At 39.8% G+C, this 24,523-nt stretch overlaps 1 protein-coding gene across 1 annotated transcript in view; it reads right to left on the reverse strand.

Annotated features, from left to right (window-relative positions):
* The window catches only part of LOC309592236 (bifunctional heparan sulfate N-deacetylase/N-sulfotransferase 4), a gene marked incomplete at its 3' end in the record, with an annotated part of 147,178 nt that overhangs the window by 115,393 nt on the left and 7,262 nt on the right, over nt 1-24,523 (reverse strand). The window contains exon 2 of the mRNA XM_082315438.1: nt 20,946-21,014. The remainder of the gene's footprint in view (nt 1-20,945; nt 21,015-24,523) is intronic.

The raw sequence follows: 24,523 nt of genomic DNA on the forward strand, positions 1-24,523 counted from the left end.
TGGAGCTGAAGAAGACTTAGAGGGAAAGGGGATGAAGCTCATAATGAACACTTGCGCATCTCTGGTCCTGGTTCAGCCAGGTAAGGAAGCATGGCATAGCTTCAGTCACGGCGGCACTCTGCCAGCTCACGTTGACTTGCTCTCCTAGAGCCGTGGGGCTTAACCATGGGCTCAAGCTCTAATGCAGACAAGCAAGGAAATCCTATTGGTTAAGGCTTGTGCAGCTAAATGCAGAAAACGTGAAGCATTATTATGCAATGCCTAACAGCAAAGAGGTGGACAGGATCGCCTCGTATGCCTTATTTCATCTCCAGACTGACTGTTTCTGTGAAGTGAAAATAAATAAAATTGCATACTGATAGATCCATCTCGCTGCTCTCAAGATACCTTAGAAGAATCATTCCTCATGGAGGAATATTAGTCATGCTGAGAATCCTTTCTCTTTTTTCCTTCCTCTTTTACACACCTAAATGCATACACACATGCTTGCACTTGGGATTGTTAATTCCTCTTTATGCCTTTGGAAGTCTTCTCCCATGTGATTCCTCAGTTTATCAAGTAGATTTGCTATTTATCATATTGCTGTCACTTCCATGCTTCCATATTGAAGCAATAAGGAAGGGATGTACTTGTCTATAAATATCTAACTATAGTGACAATAAAGACGGTGAGGAATTATTGAGTACTTAAAAGATGTAATGGACTGAAACTAGAAAAAAGAAAATTCATTTTATGCATTAGGAGAAAAAGGCGTTCTTAAGGGAAGGTCAGTCTTACAATGGAGTAACTAATCCAGAGAAAGTTCACCATCGCTGCAGAGGTGATGATGTGAATATTAGATACAGTACGTGAGAAAACAGAAAGGTATAGAAAAACAAAGCTGTAGTAAATATTTTTTTAGAAAACGTTAATGCACTCATGAGCAGCCGTAGGGGAGAGCCCAGTATTTCTTTTCCATACTTTTGCTATTTAAGATTCTGCTCTTGTGACGCTAGCAGTTGTTAATAGCAATGGGAAGGGAGGCAGAACAAGATGATCTAGGAGGCCCCTTTCGGCTTTAACATCTACAGGATTCATTCGGCTCCCTCTTGGCACAGGAGTGAACTCACCCTACTCTGATTTATATATCCAAAGTTTTTATTTTAATACTCTTGCATGGAGGGGAAAAATATTACAGCCTGACAGGAACTTTAAAAAGTTACTTGCCGTGTGAAGAAGTGCATTCTTGCTGTTGTCACCAGGTATTGCTTATTTTCTGCCCACCGGCCACAAGTGCATTAAACACTCAGTAATGGTAACACCAGTAATAAATAATTATCGTAAGCTGCAATGTATGCTGTGCAAAGACTTTTAGCCATCATAAAGATTACTTTCTGTACTGTCAGATTTCTGTACTGTGGAATTACAAGGATTTATTTTACTGAAAAGAAAAAGCTGTCTGCTGATAAGATCACATATCAAAAATATGCAAAAAGGTTCCCTTTGCATTTGGCTAAGGCAGAGACTGCATTCTTCTACTGCATCCTAATTTGGAGACCCCAAAAGTATAGTGGTGCTAATGTAGGGAGTGCCTCACCAGCCTGCTTTCCTTCAGTTCTACCACATAGGACCATCATCTACTTCTTCCATCCATAAAGTGCAAGGAGAAGGGGAGTAATTTTTATACAGGACCAGAGTGTGCTTCAAACTAAGATCAGTGTGCAATCTTGGATATTTGCTCATCTCTGGAAAAGTCAGGCGGGAATAAAACCTGGCCTCTCTCTTTTACTCCCAATATGCAGTGAGCCAAATGAAGAAGAGAGTGGGAGGTGGAAAAAAGGCAGCGTGTCCCTCTGCCTTTTCTTGAACAGCTTTGTGGAATGCACACATTTCCCAAGGATGAATCCCTTACCAAGATATTAAGAGAAACCATTTTCCTGGGGAATAAGAAGTATCTGTTCTAACTCAGATTTCAGCAGTATAAATGGAATAAATGGAATGGACAGTTTTCCTGCTCTTCTATTTTTAAGATTGCCATATCTGGGAAAAGTAGAGGTTTGGTTACTAGGGGAGGCATATCATCCGGTGTTCTAAATGATCATAGCTTCGTTGACTATACTTTATGAAAAAGAAGGATGTGGCCCAGGGATTTTGATCTCCCTGTGCTTTCCAGACTTTCCCCTAGGATGGTAAACAGCAATTATTTGCCCAGTGCAGATAGAAGCATCCAAGATGTTCAATTTCCAGCAACTGCAAGGCAGCAGGTGTGGATAAATGTTGTTATTTCCTGTTTATTTCTTGATTTCAGTCTTTATTTTTCCCAGAAGAACTTTCTTTTGTGCTTTGTTTTCCTCAGCGATACACAACATTTTGTAAGCTTTATCTGCACAAAACAGACCAGACTCTGTTCCACTTTGTAACATCAATATTCTTCTCTCCCCTTTTAAAACTTAGGTAGTCAAGAATGCATACAATACAGAATTTGTGAGGCCCTTACACAGTGACCTTTATATCTTATCTCTAAACTCTCTATCGTCTTGTTACTTTGTTACACATTCCTTTCAAGTTTATGCAGGTTTCTCAGGTTTCCTCCCAAGCATCCTGTAGAAAATCCCAGACAAATACACCTCAGTCTTAATTTCTTCCATCACTGACTAAACAATCATACTTGGGACTCCTTTTTAACTTTTGCCTTTTCCCCTGTTTTTGACCCCAGGTTGTAGGGCTGCTGTATTTCAGGTGACCTGATATTGCTTTCTGAACTCAGTCCTCATATTCCAACCTCCCTTCCCCTCTTCCAAAGCCCTTAATATTGATGAATTCAGACAGCTGATCTCATGACACCCTCTGTATATAATTATACCTTGAGGTTTCTCTGGAAACAAAACTACTGCTTGTTTGGTGCTCTTGATGAAAGCGCCTTCCTGCCTAGAGCAATGTATAGGTAATTAATTAGGAGCAATATGCTGCCACAGGGAGGGATGCTGCTGTGCTTGCCTGAGGAGGCTACGTACAAGTAAGCTCCTTCTCCCTGGAAGCCAGGCTCCTCTCATTTGGAGACGCTGGTGTTTAAGATTTAAGAAATTTAAGAACTGGTCAGGAGAAATTGTGAAATAATGGAATACAAATGAGGGATGAATAAAGCAGATGCTGCGTCTGCACTGCAACAGGATGTGTAAGCAGAGACATTGTCAAGCCTTTTCAGTGAGATACACATTTAAAGGCATGGCAGATTCAGTAAATTGCTTTTGTAATCTGTAATTTTACAAGGTTTTAAAAGTCTTGTTTTCTGAACTAGTAAAATTTCAAATGGAATATCAACACTCCCATTTCACTGCTTTTCCTATGAGTATGTTTTGAGACCATAAGCTTTTCTCTCCCTATTGACTATTGTTAGGTACTTCACTAGAGCTATCAACACAATCTCTCTGTGACAAAACCACCACGCCACCGGCTAAAACATCACTGCAGTCAGCTGCGTTACACGGGATGCTACCACTCTACATTAAGTGGCAGCTGCCGCTCCAAGCCCATTGCTGAGCAGAGCCCGAGGACTGTCGTGCTCCCTCCGTAGCGCAACAGCTGCAAGCGTAGCTGCGCGGACAGCAAATTTCCCCCTCTCAACTACCGTCATGCTCAATAGCCCATTGAGACTTTAGTATTTGTGTCAGAGAAGGGTCTGAACTTAGATGCGGACTGGGTCCGAGTTTTGCAGCTACTTCCTCTCTTAAATCCTAGATCAGAGAGAACAAAAACCAAAAGGAGATGGGAACGCAAAGATACGCTCTTGCCAGTTGTTCCCACCAGCATCCTTTTCCTAGAAATGAGGAGCGGCCTGGAAAAACCGCATCGCGCTCTTCTTTGCAGAGAGACTGAGTGCCGCCGAGACCCTGCTGCTCTTCCCCCTCTTCCCCTTGTCCTCTGCTGATGAGTTGCTCTTCCCTGGGCTGAAAAGCCTGTCTCGGATGCCAGCACGTACGACAGCTGAAGGCAGCCTACTCGTTCAGACTATGTGCAGGTCAGAAAACTTGCCAAAATGTCCACATCGACATTATGAGGGAGTTGAAGGGAGCAGATATGACAGCTTATATGTACGTGTTCCTTAACTATAGTCACTGTAAGTAGGTGTAAATTGCCTACATTTTAAGAACACTTTCTTGTTTTCATTGACATGCCAGTGAATTTCTGGCAGTTTTCTTAAACATGATAATTTTGAAAAAAAAAAAAAAAAAAAAAAAGCCCCTTCAAGGGAACTCACACATCAAATGCAGCTTAATGTAGTGTTTAAAAATCCATTTGGCTTTTATCATTCTTTTTGTTCTGTGCCACAGTGTGTGTCCTGAGAGCAACGGCCAAATTAATTGAGCAGCATTCCTAGTAAATGTAACTAATGCCTGATTTAATCACGTTATACATTGTCACCCCCTTTAATTTATACCGCATTCCTCTAGTCTGAAGCCCAGCATCTTGTTTGCGAGTTCTGATTCGGTTCTGAAATGAGCTTACGGTTCTTGAAGATTTTCCTTTCACCACTCCTCAAAACTCTTCCTCTGTCAGCCTGCCTTCAACAGTAACACGTATAGCAAGGTTTTGATTTTTTGTTCCTAGGCCCTACTTTATTTTATTCCATATTACATGAAAAGATCTCAGGCCAGGCCCATAGAGTTATGAAAATCCTTCTGAATCTCATGGGTTTGTTCCTATTTTTCTTTGTAATATCTTTCATTCAATTAGACCAAAATTATCAAATGAAGTCAAAATCTTGTCTTCATTACAATGATCTCAGCAAGCAACAGCAAACAAAGAATGAAAAATCTCCAGGACTGCGGGGGCATCCTGCGCAACCTGAAGTCCAAGCATCTACCCTTTTATAAATACAGGGAGACTGTGAAGTGCTAATGATACGTTGGACACAGAAAACAGACATCAGCAGGGGAATTTTTTACCTGCGTTATTCCAACAGAGCTTTTGAAAATAATTATGCCTTTTTTATACTATTTCAATAGATCCTCACGCCTACTGTATTACAACTGTGCAATTCCAAGTACGAAATCACTAATTAAAATGTATTCACAGCAAGGTTATTTATTGAAATGAAATAGTTGGGGTGGACATAGAACACTCTAGAGACTAAATTAGCCTTTCACCTATCAATAAAGCACAATGGAGAGAGAGGAAAAAAAGAAAAGAAAAAGAAAGGATCCTGATTCCAAATTATTCTACTTTACTTGCATGTTTGAAGAGTTATGGGTGAGAGAATTGTGGTTTATTGCTACACAGTAAAACTATTTAATGATATTCCTTTCCACCAGCTACCCGGAGTCATGTTCGTACTGGAAGTCTCAAAATGGAGGGAAAGGTAGAAGGGATAAAGGTAGAAACAGTGTTGAAAAACATTAAGCTGAGAAGCTGCTGCTGTCCCAGGTGTGAGAAGGAGCAGCCGCATTGAAAGCTGCCAGAGGACCCATCAGCTGGGCATGTTCTTTGTCTGAGCAAAGCATGTGCTCGCAAGTGGGAAATGGGGTAAACGGGAAAGTGGAGTGAGAACAGTTACAGGTGAATCTCCTCTCAGACATGAATCCATCCTTGGAGCTGCCGGATGTGATTTCCTGTGCCAGCCCTGCTGAATATGACCCTTAGATTTTTACTTTAATTGTAGAAACCTGTCATCAAAATTGATGGAGGGTGTTTTATGTCCCTCACCCTCCACCACTGAGTTGTTTCATATTTGGGCCAACTGTGTTAGTTCATCTTGTGGGATTATGAGCTAGGCAATCAACATTAGTCAAAACAGACCATTTAAAGCAACAATTGCAGAACAGTTACAGCAATTAAATTTGGAATTGTGAATGCAAGCATCAGGACTCTGGTTTTCTAAGAACTTGCATACAGTCAGGGAGCAACCAAACCAATCAGGAGAGCACCAAATCTTCGATCAAAATGTTCTTCATGTTGGATATTGGTTGCTCATGAATAATCCGAAGCCAAGGAATTAAACATTTTATTCACAAGACTGAATACCAAATATCTAACTTCAAACTGAGTTCCTCAGTATGTCCTGCAAAGAGCCTGGAAATATTAGAGTCATGCTGTATTTTCGCAGTTGTGTAACTTGCCACCGCACTTGGTACAGCTTCCACATGGAGTAAATCAAGGTTGTTTGTTTTGCTAATTTCTACATGTCACATGCTATCCAGAGCCAGGTTTAGCATACAAAAAGAGTTTACTGCCAATATAACTGAAAAAAAAAATGTACTTGTTAGTTAAGACTGCAAAAAATTTATCTTTGGCATTCCCTATTACAAACCAAATAAAGTGTAGCTGCTTCAAGTTTTAAGACACTTGTGGTTTTGGCTCCTCAAGTTGAAGCATTTTCCAAGTAGCTGGTTTTCAGGAAATGGACACTCAACACTTTTGAAAGGCCTCTACATCTCACAAATTGGTCATCAAAACTTCTGGGACTCAAAATCATCACTTGCTGCAGACAGTCTCAGTTCTTGTAAAATGAACATGAACGTATCAGTGCGGCATGGAAAATGCCGAGTGTCAGTAAGGAGGGTTGTATTTTCATTACAAGGGTTTCTTCTGTTTGGTTTGGCATTCCTTGGGAAGCTTATTACTGGGCTCTTTAGCTAGAATAGTACGCAGTTAGGTCTATTACTCTGCTAAACCTTTAGATGTCATTGCCCTAAAGGGAATTTACTCATCAATTTTTCTAGGAGAAAATGGGGCTGAAGTAAAACTGTTTCTGTGTAAGAGGACCTCTAGCTTTAATTCCAGCTAAGGACACTACTCCAGCTCAACTGATTTTGTTACTTAGGCTGCACCAGTATTTTAAAACAACCTTAGACACAGAGAACTAGGTGGAAGAGTTTCCTGATAGCTCACAGCTCTAGTATTTAGGCAAGCTGCTAATCGAAACCTTCAGTGCTTCTTCAGGCACATTTTAACGCCTTTTACAGCATGCTGTCCTTTGCATGTGTGTTTTCTGGTGGCAGCGCCTTCCCCTAATTACTCTCTTATACATAGGTCCCTAAAAAATGGATAAAAATTATCCTGGTCATATTCATAATCTCTCATACCTAATCCATTAAGTACTGACCTTCCATTTCATCTTGTTATAGCTAATAAATTTGTGATGGTCACTATGAAATTGTTTTGGAGACTTCAAAAACATTTCAAATAACGATAATGTTTTTACAGTGTCTGTTACTTGACTTTGTTGAGTATGAACAGGGAGCCACTGTTTCTACATTATATAAGATTCTTTGCTTTTAGGTATTTTCCCAGGCACTTAAATTTCAACAAAATGCTGGTTTCCACCTCTAAATCTCATGTGAAACAAAGACTGAGCTGAAATCCCCCGGATTACATGGGTGTCTAAAATATGGTATGTCATATTTTTGAAGAGGCTAGGAAAAGACTTGAAATCAAGTAGGATCAAATGGGGTTGTTCTTTATTTCCTGACAAGCGGATAGCATGTCTCTTCATCACATTTTTGCATTTCCATTAACCAAATATTAATAACCACATGATGCAGCAGTCTCATCCCATGTTAGCAAATCAACATACCTGAATACAGATATCTCTGTACATTAATAAAATGTCAGAGCAAGCGTTCTTCAAGAGAATTGAAAGACTACTTTTTTCATCAGAATGACTTAAAAATAGCCATGTTGTTTACAGTGATTAAGATGTATTGGCTCTCTACAATAATTTTTTTCACACCAGACATTTTGGTTCTTGACCTTACAACAGGAAAACCGTAGTCAGTCTCCTGCATCTGTTCAGCCTCCTCAGTGCAACCAGGCTTCTGCCCAGCCACACTGTGCTGTTATCGAACATCACCTAAAATGACACCTGAAAAGCTGCTCCTGAAGGATTTGTATCTACACTTAGGACTGCGCACATCCATTTAGCAGGTAACCAGGCATTTCCAGGGATACTTTAATACCTTATTATTCTGCAAAAACAGATACTACAGCACTTTTATGGGTGAAGCTCAGAGGGGTTGCTTAATTTTTTTCCTAGATGCTTATATTAAATTTTCTAAGCTCTGAGAAATGTATATAATGTTCAATCACGTGACAGTAATAGTGGTGCAATGCTGACAGAAAAGGCTATAGGTATACATCTGAGAATGTAATTTTCAGTTTACCTTTATTTACTGGCACATAGCAAGCTATCTTTTTTTCCTCTCCCTTTCCTTCCTCTCTCCTGTTTTTGTTTCTTTTTTATGGGTACTAGTTTGCTGTCTGGTGCTTGAACACTTTCTCTGTGTCCACCCATCCACTATTCTTGCTGTGAATATGTTCTTAATTAGTGTTCCAAAATGTGGGTTTATAATTACAACATAGTAGGCAGAGAGGACTGAGGAAAAACAATACTAAAAGGGCATAATTATATTTAAAGGAAACAAAAGAAAAAATGAAACTTCAAATGTTCTTGCTTTCCATTAGGTTTTACCATTGATTTCTGCATTAGCTCATTCACAGTGATTCTGAGTTTAAAGTTAAATTATTCTGTCCATTATAAGTAGGGAGCTTTAGACCTCCGTTCAGTGAAACAAGTCTACTTAAATGTTTAAAGTTAAGCATGTGCTTAATTTTGCCTTTGAGCTAGAATTTTAATAGGGTTGTAGAGTTTCACGAGAACAGAATTTACACCTTAGTTTCAATCCTGTCATGGCTTTGCCTGGCCTGAATCAAAGCATTTTGACAGTGTCGTGTCTTACAAAAAAGTAGGGAAAAAATCAGCAAACAAACCATATGCATCAATATTTTCCTTTTGGCGTTGATTTGGGAGTCTTTACATAATTGTGGTTAATGATTGGGGATATATCAGATAAATGAGATGAGATAGCTTTGCTCAAGTTGAAGAATAAATGGCATCTGCAATGAAATAGAAATCTTAAATACAGCAGAATAAAACTCAGTAATGGCCTAGTATGAAATGCAAAATATAGACCTCAGACTGCTGTTTTGGTGTATATGGTATATATTTGCTTCCTAAAGCCCAAAGATCAGGGTCTGAGCATAACTAGTTACCTATAGAAAAAAATGAAATCTGATCCCACAGTGTTCTTTGTTAAAGGACACAAAGCCAAAGCAAAAACTATGGGTAAAATCTGGAGCTCACCAAACTCAAATGCACACTGTGAAACATACTTTTAAGGCTCCAAGTAATATTTTTTTTTTTACTGACTTGCAAAATGATAAAGTAAATTCCTCATTGCTTAATGTCTCTGAGTCTGATTATTTTTGCAAAGGTGCACTTTACTGAAGCTATTGATCTCAGTACCAAATTAACGTGTTTTACAGGAGTTAATACAATTTTTGTCTTAATGGTTCCTGTTGCTTGTAGAACCATAAACACGATTGTACTCTAAAGGAAGATATACAATATGTTTCAAAGTGATTAGATGGCATTGTTTCAGTGTCACTCTGTGTCAGCAGAAACCACAACTATTTGCCAGAAGGAAAAAAAAGTACCCTGCCCAAAATGCTGCTTGAATTAATTTTGTGATGTTTACATTCTAGTCGTAATAATGAAAGATAAGAAAAATAAAACCAGTCAGATCTTTTGAGTAAAATTAGAAACAAGAATCATCCTGAAGCATATGAATAACTTAGAAAGAAAAAAATCTGCATTTCTGGAAGCGTGGTTACTGACTTCACTCTTATCTAGAAGGGAAAGAATGTACCAGCCTGATAGATGGAGTCCCCCTTCAGTTTCCTCCCCACCAAGAACAAGGCAGTACTGAAAATTTATTGACGAGGAATTTTCTTGTAAGGTTGCTGTCTAGATTTCTGTAGAAATGAAGCCCATATATTTTCTGATGCAGAGCTACATTTTTTGAATACTTTTCTGCACAGACCACAGGGCTACATCTAAACTGTGTTTGGTTTCTGGTTTGTAGAACCAGCTGTATCCGGGAACACTCACAGAGGTTTGAGGGGCAGAGATCAAGCAGGAACCAGTGCCTCTTCTGTGAGGTCCTCCGCCCATAAAGCCAGTTTATTTTTCCCTAGAATGAGGCGATAAGCCAGAACAGAGGCTGTATGGACATCAAGAAATTTAACCCTCAGCTGGAATTAAAGTCCAAGCTCTCCAGTCAATACATAGGAAAATCCCAGAAGACCCTGTTGAAATTCATGTATCCATTTCTAAATTTCACAGGACACGGAAAACAGTGCAGAAGGCTGCAGTACCACTAAGGCATTCTAAACTTGTAAAACAAGGGAAAATAAACTCAGCTTAAAGTAATACCAAAAAAGCACAGGATGTACCAAATTCTGATTTGAATTATGGGATTCTGTTCTAACACTACAAAAAAGCAGAAAGGTAGAAGCAAAAGAGGAAAGTGTCTGTGGTTTACTGGCTGTTCTGCCTAAACATAAACTTCAGTTGATTTTTAAATTGATATTTGGAACAGAAATATTCCGAGCATTTCACTAAGTAAACCCTACAGGAATCCAGGTGGTAGCTGGATTTCAATCTGGATGTGATGAAAGATATAAATTTAGATGTCCAGAGTAGGCTGAAATGTGATTTCTCCCATAAAGAAACATATTTAATGTGGGTGCTGACAGAAACACTAATACAATTGATGCTGCAAACTTACCACCCAACAAAAGCAGAAAAAACACAAGGAACAAGACTGCTGCTTTGACTCATTTGAGAGAATGAATCTTATTATTACCCAGATACTAAGGTTGAGAGGAAAAAAATAACAAATGTGTTTTATTTTATCTGTCTGGGTCTAAAGCTGTTGTTTAAACAACATAACCTTCCACACAGTATGTTTGAGAAAGGAACGTTTGGTTATTTAGTCTCTGGCACAGAAGCATGCACAATGTAGAAAGCTTCTTTCTGTCTAGCTGCAAGTGTTGAGTTACATTCACTTTAGAAGCACAGGCTTAAAAATCACAAACAAGGGATAATCACAGAGTTATACTGAGCTGGAAAGAATTATCATCTAGCGTTTTTCATCAAGATTAGTCTATAGTATGTTCTCATCTATCAGCTTTGGTAATTTATAGATCTGCAGCATTTAAGGTTGTTGACTCAACCCTTCCCTTGTTTGTTGGTTCTAATGCTTTACGTGCCCTCAAAGTTAAAAGTTCCGCCATTTAGAAATGACTTGCTATAATGTTTAATTAGAAAATTTAATCTAATTTGCAAGTGTAACCCAGGGACTTCTTTATCAGGATGGAGAAATAATGTCAGGTAGGTTCTTTTAGAGGTTTAAAGATGGTCTAGTTTATCTGTGGAAATAACTGGGTTTTCCTAGGTGAGCTCAAAAGCAGTTGAAATACCTTCTAAATTGTACCAAGTGGTCTTTTCGATTCCAGTACCAATCAGAACTGTAACCTTATTGTTGAGACTACTGCCACACCAGCCTGACTTTCAGGACCTGGATTTTGCTTATCCCAGGGCATATATTTTGGCTTGAAATTCAAGACAACAGCATTTCAGTTTGAAAATCTTTATTTCTGGAGGATTTTTGCTTGGTTAGCTATTTATTTATTTAAATCCGAATCATGCTTAATTTGTGTAATTAACGGATGTTTTAAGTTTCAAGGAAATGTGTGTATATGCCAACTAATTTTGCATACCCCTAAAAATTATGGGCAAGCTTTATAAAACCTCAGACTACAGGCTGTTTATACACTGCTCAGTTGGACGTCCGTTGGAATGGTGTCTACACATCAGGATGCTTGTCTGTTTCCTTAACTGATTGTCTATAAGTTTTTCCTAGGCATTAGCATGTTTTTCTCCCAGCTATTTCTGTGTCAGGGCCTGGAGCACAGGGGGATTGGCTGCAGGGCTTGGGGCCAGCTTGGCACTCTGGGTGGCTGGTCCCACAGGTGTGCGTGGGGAGATGCTCCCCAAAAGTGGCATGGGTGACAGGGTGAGAGGAGGTGGTGTTAACAGGCTAGTAACCGCTGTTGCTTTCATAACCAGGGACCCCCACATCATTGCCAGAAAGAAGTCCTTGACTGGCCAATATGGTCTATTTAAACTCAGAACCTTGGTCCTTTTAACTTTTGAACTTTTTAGAGCAGCACTATCTTTGTTCATGAAGAGACAGGGCAATAGAATACAATTCTCTGGTGATTTTCTTTTCAGTCATAGAAATGAATCACAACCACAAAAATTAGATCAGGGCATCGACTTTAAAAGTTGAATGCAGCCACAAGTGAAAAATAATATATCAAATTCTATAGTTCGCAGATTCTTTATGAGGACAAATTTAAAGACGAAAGAGAGCTAGGGCAAAGGAAGATCTAGTGCAAATCTGTGAACTTTGACTTCTCAGAAGGATTCAGAACTCATCTTCCTATTCGTGTACATGCTGACAGTGCGGTGTGGATGTAATGGAAGGTAGACCTGATTTGAAGTGACTAAAATCACACTGTTTAGAGAAGGTCAGATTCCCCCTCTCTCCAGTTTTATATTTCAGTTGTTGACCAGGAAAACAGATCTTGTTGCAAAAACCCAAATGCTTGTAGGTCCTGAAGAATACTAAAACAACTCCACCTCCCCAAAATCTTTAACTAATTATAAATAGCATGCCACAAATTTTAAGCAAATCTGATCTTTCCTAACGTTTTAAAGGCACATTTAAGGTTTAATTGCAGGAACACAAACAGAAATTAAAGTGGAGGTTTACATTGCATTAGGTACGGCCTGTGTGAACACTCTTGCTCAGTGGTAAATGTGAAGTTGTGTATATCATTTTGGAGAACCTTATTGCTTGTGAGATCAAAACAAAGGAGGATCTGATCCAAAAATTCTTTTATGAAAGCAAAATCATAAAATAAACACAAAACTTCTGTTAAAAACAGAACTTAAACCACCATATTTCCAAATGCTGTAATTTCTTAATAATAGGAATTCATGAGAAAAAGATCAAGAATAGTTTCTGCTTATCCATGTATACTGTGTAAAACTTGGAGCCTTTTCACCTTGGAGCCAAGGAAGGGGAAGATCTGATAGGATATTTAGAAGGATGGCTTTGCAGGAGACTCTGAAGTGACCTTGCTATTGCAGTGGAATCATACCCACATACTAACAAAAAATAATTTTTATATCATGTTATTCAGTAATAACGAAATAGAAGTCCTGCTGATGACTTCTGAATAGAATACAGATTAACAGTCTAAGGCTGATGTGGATAATTATATTTTGGTAGGAAATAGCCATTATCTGATGCTCTAGAGAACAGAAATCTTTGTCCGTACATTTTCAGTACTGAGGATTATGTATGTCAGGTTTCCTGAGAAAAGATGCTAGAGATGAGGTTGCCCAGCTTCTTCTAAATTTTGAAGTAGTCTTTAGTTGTTAAAAACATGTTAGGCAGCCTCTCAGTCAGATAGGACAAAGGGAGAACAGATCTATTTGTTTTAATAACCAATAGATCCAAGACTGACCTACATACAATTTGTAGCTATTATATTGGGAACTTCTGTCTGTGTTTTGGTTGACATATGGCTCTTTTATACATTCCTGTTAGAAAAAAACTCTGGGCTTGGTGATTTTCTGCAGACTCTTACTTATTTTCAGGAACACCTCACATGTAGTTAATGTCCCTGAATGATTAGCTGTGAGAAGCGTGTGGACATACTACAAGTTTGAACAAAGCACAGTATTTGTTACCTTTGGCATCAAAGTAGGGGGTTTATTTGCTGGATACGTTTGTGAGATCATGCAATGCTCAAAATAAACTCTCCGTACAGGATTAAATATAACTTTTAATTGTTATGTAGCTGATATAATATCCTAATCAACATCTTATCTTGGGTTTATAGAAATGTTATTATAAACACACAGCTTTAACCTTCATTGATTTCAAGGACTCTGTCATTATCCCATTTTCCAGGGTGAGGTGATTTCTAATTACTGAGCATTCTGGTGCTTAATTTCATGTGATAAGCCTGAAACTAATAGATAAATGGTCTCACTTCATTCTGAGGATAAAATCATTTGTAGAAAACAGAAAAGATGGAGAAAAGACATTTGAAAGAAAAATCTACAGACAGTACCTAGAAACATACATTTCCCATAGCAAAATATCATTTAACCAAGGCTCACCTACAATTTACTATTAGGCCACCAAGTTTCTTCTGTGTGATTTTTTTAGCACTGTGCTAAAAAAACTCCACCAAAGGAGGTGATCATTTCATCTTTTTAGCCAAACATCTAAACACAAGGCACACTGCACTACTAGGAGGTTCATTATTCATTGGGGTATTTTCTTTGTACCCCTGACTATTTGCTTTTAAGAAGGCATGTGGATTATAATTTTAAATTGCCATTTCTTTCTCTGTAATAGTACTGTACCTCTTAATGTAAGCTACCCACATAGCCCCACAATGAATACTTGTTTTTTTGCAACTTCCATCAAAATTCTTTACTACCCTTTTCATTGCATTATTTCTAGGGTGTTTTAAGTGCATGCTAAGTGGCTTACCTACCTGAAAAGATTAGGCAGGGTAAAGATACCTAAAGATACCTATTACTGGGCCATCAGTGATGAGATGGGTGAGACCTTTGAAGTAAGCCTTTGTCTTATTGAAAACACATACAAACTCTTATTTTCTTTCTATAACCAACAAGATCTTTTGAAGATTTTCTTTTTTTGCAAGTTCCATTTTGCAGCACAAGCATAGCCAAAAATGCACTCCGTCAAAACAGGGTTTGTGTAACCCAAGTCTATCAAATTCCCATCCACCATTGCCATTACAAAGGCAGCCAAGTGTCACGTACTTAGCTCGTGCAGTACTTGTTACTCCCAAGTACAAATTTTCATCAGTGAAAAATAAAGCCAGATGAACAACAATCAAGGCTTTTTGTGGCAGTTAAAAAACCTCTCCCTTTTTCTCTACCCTCTGCCCGTGAGCAGCTATGTTTGAAACAGCTGGTCAGCCTCAGCTTAAAGAGTCTTGGGGACTATTTATGTCATTGCTTTTCATTTTAACCATTCAGCAATAGAACTAAATTGCAAAGTTGGGGATGCCAAATTAAGAGTAAATTCCTGTTCTGACTTGATATCTCTGCAGATGTCAGCCCTTACAAAGCTGCACTCTTACCTGATCCACTCCTCAAGTGCCTTGTAATCAAGAGAGTGTCATTGATCTCTGTCCCACCTCAACACCTACTGTGTGACATTGCAGAATGCGGAATCTATAGTGCCATGGCTCAATGGGGGTCCAAAGGACAGAGACGCACATAAGAAAAGATGAAACAAATAATTTTGAGCTATTATTATACACTCTGTTGTACGTGAAGTTAACATAAAAATAAGTCTTACAGGAAAATCCTCTGACAGTGCATCAGGCTGAATAATCTCTTTGCCTAGGAAAAATGTCTCCTTACAAGGGACTCTGGTTTTGTAAGTCAGGTTTTGTCTATGTATTCGTCTGGTGTCTTTCTTAACCGTATCTTTATGAAGATGGTTTCATAATATATTGCAATGGAATTCTGTAGGTACCGTGGAATTAGTGGGACATCAGCAAGGAGCCTCTTCTAGTACGTACAAAAGAAACTCGAATTCCAGAAACATCAGTTTAGTGTTTAGGAACTCCTGGAAGATATACCAACATTTTACCAGCTGGAAAGTCCATAGGTGTGGGAGGTGTACATATCCTTGAACTGTCTAGATGAATCGAAAACACTTTGAATTCCTTTAGTAAGGACAACAATGCATTCTTTCTGAAATGAAAAATACTTTGAAACAAATCTTTTTATCCTTTCCCTCCTGTTGTTGCATCATAGGAAGAGAGAACAGAAACTGAAGGCCCAATTCTTAAATACCACAAACAGTTCTAGTTTTGTTCCTTCCCAGCTATCAAATATTTCCTGGATTTTCTATTAGTGGTGTAGGGCACGGACTTTGTGATCAAGATCAGATGTTTTGCTTCAGAGAGAGAGGGGCTTGTTAGTTCCTGACAGCTAGCAGAGTTACTGCTGTAGCTTGAGGGGCTGAAAGACAGACAAATTCATTCCTGTGTCTGTCCCATGATATTTCAGGTACCTATACAGGGTCCTGCAGTTCGTTACAGAAAAAAAAAAACCAACACCATGGAACTCGAAGTGTTGCGAGTCCTAAATGCTCAAAAATAACTTGTCTAGCAAATTATGTAATGCTAACAGTGTGTTGATAATAGTCTCCCACTGATGTGTAACCTGTGCCAACAAAGAACAGGAATACTAGCAATTGATAGTTACGTGAGCTGTTCCTGTAGCTCAGATGTTGATGGCTGAATGTTTTTTGTTGCTGAAAGTCAAGTAGGTGATTCCTGCTGAGCCTGATGCAGGTATCCATACAGCCAGCAGCTGCTCACCGTACTAGACTTAGACATGTTTTTACATGCTGTACTCTTTGCATATATGCAATTAATGTTACAGAAATGTAGACCCCTCACAGCAGCAGGCAAGACCCTTTCCTACATCGGGGCCATGCTCAGTACAGGAGAGCGGGGCGTGTATGCGCGTCAGCAGAATCTTGAGCATGACTTGGATTTGCTATTAATCATTCACCTTTGCATTGAATCTTAAAAAGGACTTAGACTCTACAATGCCTTGTGTTTGGGTAGTGGGCCCTTGCATTAGCATTCAGAGCCTATGCAGGTTGTCTAGGCTTTCTAGACAGTGCAAGGTTACAGCGAAGATGCGCCCGTGCTATGTATCTCAGAGATGTGAGCATGAGCCGAGTACTGCAGTAACATGGTATTTGGCTGACTGTCTAAAGGAATTCAACACAGGCAACACATTAAAGAAGTCCCCTGAAATAAGACTGGCCAGTGCACAGTTACTGACACCTATCCAAAGTACAGGAGATGCTGAGGTTACTCATGTTGAAGCTACTCCTCAAGAAAATGCCACCTTCCACTGATGAACCTGGAGGTCACCTCCAGAGGGCTGAGATGATTTCACTCATTTCTTTGTAAAGCATAGCTGCCAAAGGAAGAGGACACGTTTGAAAGCTATCGCTCTCCTACTCACCTCGTTACAGTATCTCAATAAGTAAATCCCTCAGGCACAGAAAACACAGAATCATTTTCATTTTCTGTTTTAGGTTTTTAAAACCTTCATTGTTCCCCACACTTCAAACACAAGGGGCTAGGGTCAATGTTGGAAAAATGACCAAATAACACTCCCTCCCCCCCCCCCCCCAAGTTTTACTTCAAAATTATTATCCAAATAAACGGGCCAGAGGGACACTACAGGCAAAGTAGTGTTTAGTGGTTCTGGCAGAATTATCGATGGATCGCACAGTAGTCGGATGAGAGCTCTTTTTATTGACTCTGTGTTGTAATAAGGAGCCATAGATTCAGTAGCACATCTATCCTTTTAAATAAAAAAATGCATTACTTCTGAAAATGTGTTATTCTCTGTCTCCATGTGTATAGGAAGCAAGTTCTATATCTGCATTTCAGATATGATTGAAGAGATTCCTGTGTATAATAATTTTAATATGCACATGTCAGCATGCACAAGCACGTGCAGATAGTAAAGTGCTTCAGGATGTTTTGAAATAAGAGGCATGTTACTAATGTATTGCTAGTAAAGACTTTGTCTCCTAATGTCATTTGTACAATGCTCATATTTAAGGCATGCCTTTAGTTTTCCATTGTGATTAAACGAGGTGGCTATTTAACTACAAAATGGCACAGTGTTAATGCTCAGCACTATTTATTAACAAAACATGCATATGTATGTTTAGCTCTAAGTGCTGAAGTACTGCATTTAATTCTTGTGCAACCCAGAGTTTGATCAGAGCTAAAATCTTGAATGCGGACTCTGATTTTGATTAGTGGCACTTACGCACTGAGGCAGAGACATTTCGTATTACATGATCTACATTTTAACTCCATTTGGCATAAAGGTAGAATCTTTCTTTCCTTGCATAAAAAACTGTAAATCAGATAAGAATTGATTATATTTGTTGGTTTAATGAAGTAAGATAGTGGATTTCTGACTAATGCATTGGAAAGTATTTATATAATAGAGAGTCCTGCCATCATAAATCACTTTGTGGTGAATGCAACAATTTTTTATTGGAGGTCACCAGGTTAGCAGCAAAATCAATTCAAATCAAATCACACAGCTGCTGTATACATCAGAAGACTGCAAAGGAATGCATAGACTTATATATTTGCTCACCATGCATGCCTAAATTAAATATTAACAGTTTGCATGAAGATGAAGCTGTCTTGCCTTACAGCCAGTTAATATGCTTTTATGCCAGGCAGTCCAGGTACCTGTTCAATAGAGACTGGCTGGAGTTTACATTTAAAAAAGCAAACTGCATCCTGTCAGCTACAGAATACCTTGATAGTGTTTTCCACTAAAGAGACCAGGATCCAGTTTATCCAGTTTTGAAAATGTGATGAATTGCTTTCACAGTTAAATTACTTCTTTTGGCAAGACCAATTCGGTTCTGAAATTTCAAACATTTTTTCATGTTGTCTACATTAATACCTATGGAGCAAAATTGCTGCAGTGGGTGTTGTTGAAGCCATTTCTGCTTCCTCTATAGCTCAAGTTCAGAGTCTGCTATCTCATAATTATGTTTAATGAGCAAATTCTGAAATACAAGAATATTTTCCTTCTTTGGTTTTGACAGAACCTGGCACAAGGATACATTGCTCAAAGACTTAGAATGATACGTCTCAAACTCCTTTTTTTGAATAAGCAGATCTCTGAAACTGAAAACTCCTATGTAGTTAGGAGGCAAAAACTAAAAAAGCCTGATAAAGGTTCTGCTGATATCCTTTTTTCCTTTGGGAAAAATAAACAGACATTTACTATTCAGTCTGTCCAAGGAAAAGGATCATTGTGTATGTTTGCCTTTTCTTCCCTCCCTTATCTTCTTTTAAGTGGTAGTAATTGATGCAAATTCCTCAAACAAGCAGGTTTCTTGGAAGATTTTAGTGCCTCTGGTTTGAAATTACTTGAAGTTTCTTGTGCCCACCTGGACTAAGGACTCCAGAAGGGATGATCCCATTAGAAAAGTAGCAAGATAGAAGAGTGGAAGACCTGTGGGGACCGATTTATATCCTCCAGGATCTTATGATGAGTTCATACACCAAAATATTGGTGAATGTCAAAGGACATAGGACACAGAATGGGAAACCTCTGAGCAAAACATCAATAAAAAAGTTAAAAGCACTGTCTGAAGGCAGCAGAAATACCACTTAGTCTGATACTCTAATGGAGAAGACTTCCTCTAATATTTATGAGCATCTTATGTTATGCAGAGGATGCCCCTAGGTTCCTAGATGTGCAAGGGGGAGTCAGTTTATGCTGTGCGTCCTATTTACCACCATGACACAGTTTATCAGTGTTAAGGGTGAAAACTCCATCTCGGTTGTGCCGAGTTCAACAACAAATGTGGCTGCGCTATCGGTACTGATGAACACTGGAACGAAATTAAAACCCTGACCATTTCCATGCTGTTTTTCATTGAAAACGAAGGTAAAGGGGTATTGTTACAAAGGCTACATACTGAAAGCAACCTAATACGTGATGCATTATTTGACTGAGAGAAACCTGAGGAAAAAGCCAATCTTATCAAGCTGATTCATACTAAACCTTCAGTGTCTTCTGGAACACGCAAGTGGTTTGCGGCTCTGCAGTGCCACAGACTTACAGCTTGGCATACTTCTGCTGCCACTGCTGAAGATAAGTCAATGGCTTCCAGTATGTATATTGTCAGAACTTAATTGCTGGTTCATATATCAGTAATATTGTGGACCTTCGAAACTATATACTTAATTAACAAAAAGGCCTCTGAACAGGTATCGTTCTGAAGTGCTCTGTTCAAAGTATAAGCTGTAAACTAAATGACAGGAATAATTATAATGTCAAATAGATTAACAGTCAGTTAGTTCCTGACTATAGAACTACAGGGCATATTTAACAAGTCGGTGATCTAAATTTAAGAGCACAAACTCAAGTCAAATGGACTAAATTCGAGCCTTTTGCTGGGTTCTGCAATTATATAAATGTAATTAAACAATACTCACTTGGGGAATTAAATAAGGCAAGAACTCCGTCCACTTTTTCCTTACTCTTATTTATGAGTTAAGCTTCAAGTCATGTGCAAGGGGCATTGGGGAAAAAAAAAATCCACTCTTTATTTATACCTGTGTAGCTCCATTTGGCCCTAAGCCTGAAATGCCACGAACAAAACAGAACCTCTTTTCATTGGGCTGTGGCCCCTTGAGCGCAGTAATAAAATAAAATGGGAAGAACAAATATATAATGAGATGAAGAAAATCTTAAACCCATTCCTGAGACCTATAGACTTGCATGAATTAAACAAAATAACTTTCATGTGTGCTAGATCCTTCCTTATATTTCATATCACAGGAGATACATGTCGCCATCTATTAATACCGTAAATAATTTGAGTCAACATAGAGCAGGCTAATTTTCAAATATCTGAGGTACCTAATAAGAATGTAAATTAACTCTTCCTTTCAGAAGCTAAAAATTGATTATATAATTATATATTATGAATTATAAATTTCTATATTTTACATACTTTTATATATAAACATAAATTATAAATGTATATATTGTACATGTATATATTATAAATTATATAATGAGGCACCTAAATAAGGTTTCAGCACCAACATATGATAAATGTGGATTTGTTTCACCTTAAACAATTACAATGGGTATACCTTTCCCTCCAATTATTTTTAACACCTAAAATCCAGCTTTGCTTGCAAATTGTGATGTTCCGAAGGCCGAGAGAAAACTGTGCTTAGAAATATGCTGTTAAAAATACTATAACACAGGAATAAGCAAGAGGCCTACTGGGAGCTGACTAATGGAGTGTTTCCTGGCATATATGAATACCCAATGTGGTGCAGGCTGAAATCTAACTATTGTACATCATACCGACAAAAAGCTAGCTCTTAATGCTAGAATTAACTTGACTTACGTGAAACATTCATAGCTTGCAATCTTCTTTTTCGTGTTTCGCTGGAAAAGCCATGCCTGATGTTTTCTGCTGTAAGACATTAAATTTAATGTAACTGAACTTGATTCTGCAAGGTGGGTAAGCAGTATTTCCTGTGCTAAATTTACCTCTAACAGAGAGGTTACTCAGACTCAACCGATATAACTCATCATATGATGCATTATTCACAGTAGTGGATTTATTCTTAATCCCATCAGCTTTATCTCCAAAGAAATGGGATGGTCCTTTTGAGGAAAAGTACTCTTAAAGATGTTAATAAAAACTATGCTAGTACTGGCCGTGAAAAGCATTGATTGAAAGTTTGGTCAATTTTTCCTTCAAAACTGGGTCTAATTTTTCTCACCTTCACATAACACAGTTTTGTTGGGTTTATTTTGGCCTATTTAATCCTGCTTAGTCCTTCTATTACTGATTTTCAAGACAGAACTTATGGAAACAGGTAATAATTTTGCTTTTCCCCAATGTGCAAAGCACTGCAAAACAGAGAGTACAAAACACGCCAAGTTTTGCGAGGTGCAAAACACTATTAAATCATGCAATTTTTTTCTATTAAAGCTACGGGGCTTTTTGCTGTGTGAAGACTTTTCTTTTTGCTTGGAGTGGATTATCAATCCTTTTGCAATCAGTCACCACTTACCACACTTTAATTAGAGATGATTGTTATTTCCGGGTTATATGGGTAAGTTTACAGATGGTAAGACTAAAGATATTGTTATTATTAATGACATTATGACATAATGATGTAGGCAATATGATTTTAAATATATAGTTGGGATTGAATAAAGCTGAAACGGTTTGAAAGGTGATATTGCCTATGATATAAAATTAAGATCTCAAAGACGCAGCCAGTGTCAGCATGCATACCATATCAGATATATCACAAAGACAGAATACTTGAAAAAAAATTTGTATTCCACACAGGGCGAATTCATAAAAGACCTAGGTACAACAAAAGTCAAAGATAAAAATGGCCATTGTCATCAGTAAAGGGAAACTGCGGGCTGACATGAGGCACCTTTCTGGCAATACTGTTCCCTCAGCTTGAGATGCCAGGCCCTGACAGCTGAGTCATTTGGGGGTTTTTTCAAAATGGATCCTGCTCTCGAGTTCTGCTCAGTTCCGTGTCTTTACACAAGTCCATAAAGATGCTTGTGGTGTTTGGGATGTAGGTGTCTGCGCAAAGTCAGGTACCCAGGTATGTACCACACTCTGACAAATTCAAGCCTGAAGGTGGGTATGACCAAGAAAGGCGATAGAGAAATGCCTGGTTTTCAGAAGCTGGGTGTTGGCAAGGAACCATGACAAAGTTTTCGGAGTGACAGAAAACTTGCCCCCCAAAAAGTCAGTGCCGCCTGGAAAATGATGTTTCTAGAATAAAACATTCCAGAGAGAGGTATCAGTGGAAAAGTTAGGAAAAAACCCCTACCTGTCCCATTGGAGGAGAAAGTGTACTTCTTTATAGATAATCTTGATAAAATGAGCGCATCTGAACGCTTCCTAAAGGAGCTAGGGAATGATGAAAGTCACTTTGGTCTTCTGAGGACCACAGTAAATGTAAATCCTGATGCTGCTTTTCCGAATAAGAAGCATATTAAGAGCGGGGTGTAGATAGCCAAGACTGTGTAGAAGAGAAACAGGTACTGGCAGACAGGTACAGGTCATCAGGATACACAGTTGCCCCAAGTTGCTCAGTGTCCCTGTCACTGCTGCTGTTTCTGTTTTGTAATTGTTCTCCCTTCCAAAACAACTCCCGCTAATCTTTGACCTAGCCCCACGTTGCTTCTTTTAGCAGGTCGTTGCCCTTCTCAGTTTTGTCCCAGTTCTTGGAAGTAAGGTTGCCGCCCTGCTGTATGTTCCGAAGTTAGGGCTGCAGCTTTATCGTTGCCGCGCCAAAAGGTTTTGCTTATCTTTGTGCCTGTAGCGCGACTCGTGGCCGAGGTGAGCCGCTCCGGCGCGGGCACGGTCGTGAGGGGGGCTCCTGAGGCGGGAAAACGTGAGGGGAGCGGAGAGGCCTCCCGGCAGCCCCCGCGGCAGCGGCGGAGGAGACCGGGGCGGGGCCGGCAGCGGCGGCGGGAGATTTGAGGGCGGGTGTAGCCGGCGCTGGCGCTCGGTCTCCGAGGCGAGCGGCTCCGGTGGCAGCACGATCGACGACGGAGGGCTCCGGCGGGGTGCCTGAGCCGGGGGAAGCCTGAGGAGGGCGGCGCCCGCGGCTCCCTCCCGGGCTGAGGAGGCCTGGGCGGGACCGGGACCGGGAGCGGCGGGCGGCAGCAGGGAGCGCGCCCGTGGGAGGCGCGCGCGGGCGGAGGAGCTCCTCCGCTTCGTGACAGGAGTCCGGGAGGAGGTGAGTAGGTCGAGGAGTCCGAGGGGGTCTGAGAGAGAGGTGGCTGGAACCGCACCCCCCCGTCCCTGAGGCAGGCCCGACAGGCGGGCAGGATGCAGACTACGGGGGATTCCCGTTCCTCCTCACCGCTCGCAGCGGAACGCGGTGACTTAAGGGGTAACGGGGGCTGGCGGCAAGCTCCTGCCCGGCGCGTCTCCTCTGTGAGCACCCCATCTCCCCAGGTGCCCTCGCGTACTAGGTACGAGGCTCTGCACGGGGAAAGAATGGGGAGGGTGAGGGTTCACCTGGGTTGGAAGCGCCCCCGAGGCTAAGCTGGCCTACGTGCTGTGTCCAAACCACTTCCACAAAGGAAAATAACTATTGACCTCTTAGACACATGGCTTTTAAGCTCTTGTCGCTATTTCGGATACTTCTGAAGCAGCTTTGGGCTGTCTTGATTACTTTTGCAGCTGACTTCTCAATGACTCTGTGTAAAATGGCTACTTGTTTTACCAGCGCAAAACCCACCAGGCTGCATCTGTCTCAACTGAGTAACATCGTATCTACTTTTTGCCCGTCCCTTCCTCTTAGGTACATATCTCTCTGTCATTAAGGCTAATATTTCTAAGTTACCTGCAGGAGGTTCTGTGTTTCCTGTAAACTGGCATACAAATGTCTGCTTAGGAAGACTTTTTTTTTTTACGTTGCCTCAAGCCAGCGTGCTAAGAATTTTGTCAAATGCCATCACTACAAACAATGAGGAAAAAAGGAAATGAAAACTAGCCTCCGTAAATACAGACAAAATGGGATTTGGTATTGGTAGTGAGGAAGACGTAGTATTTTGTATGATGGCTGTGCAACTATTTTTCTTTCCAAAAAAGTTGATGTTGCAGTATCTAAAGTACGTTGTAACTGTAGCAGGCTGACTTACTGAAGTGTGTACGGTGGTGGGGAAGGAATTAATGCAAAAATGTAGAGCAAGCTTTCAAAGCTTTTAGCACAAGAAACTTCCTTTTATGTCAACAGAGCACTGTCTTGGAGCCTTGGAGCGTTTGGGCCCTGGGTTTGTGATGCCATTTCGCATGCCATGAAGGCTTACTGCCTTCTTTGTAAGTACATGTCAGGGAATTTTCAAGTCAGGCTTGTAAATCAAATCACAAGATGCTGGGGAGGACCCTTTAAGATTTGGGCTGCTCAGGCTCCCGGACTCTCCAATTCA

The sequence above is a fragment of the Platalea leucorodia genome, assembly GCF_965183815.1.
Source record: "Platalea leucorodia genome assembly, chromosome: 6".
NCBI classification, from domain to species: domain Eukaryota; kingdom Metazoa; phylum Chordata; class Aves; order Pelecaniformes; family Threskiornithidae; genus Platalea; species Platalea leucorodia.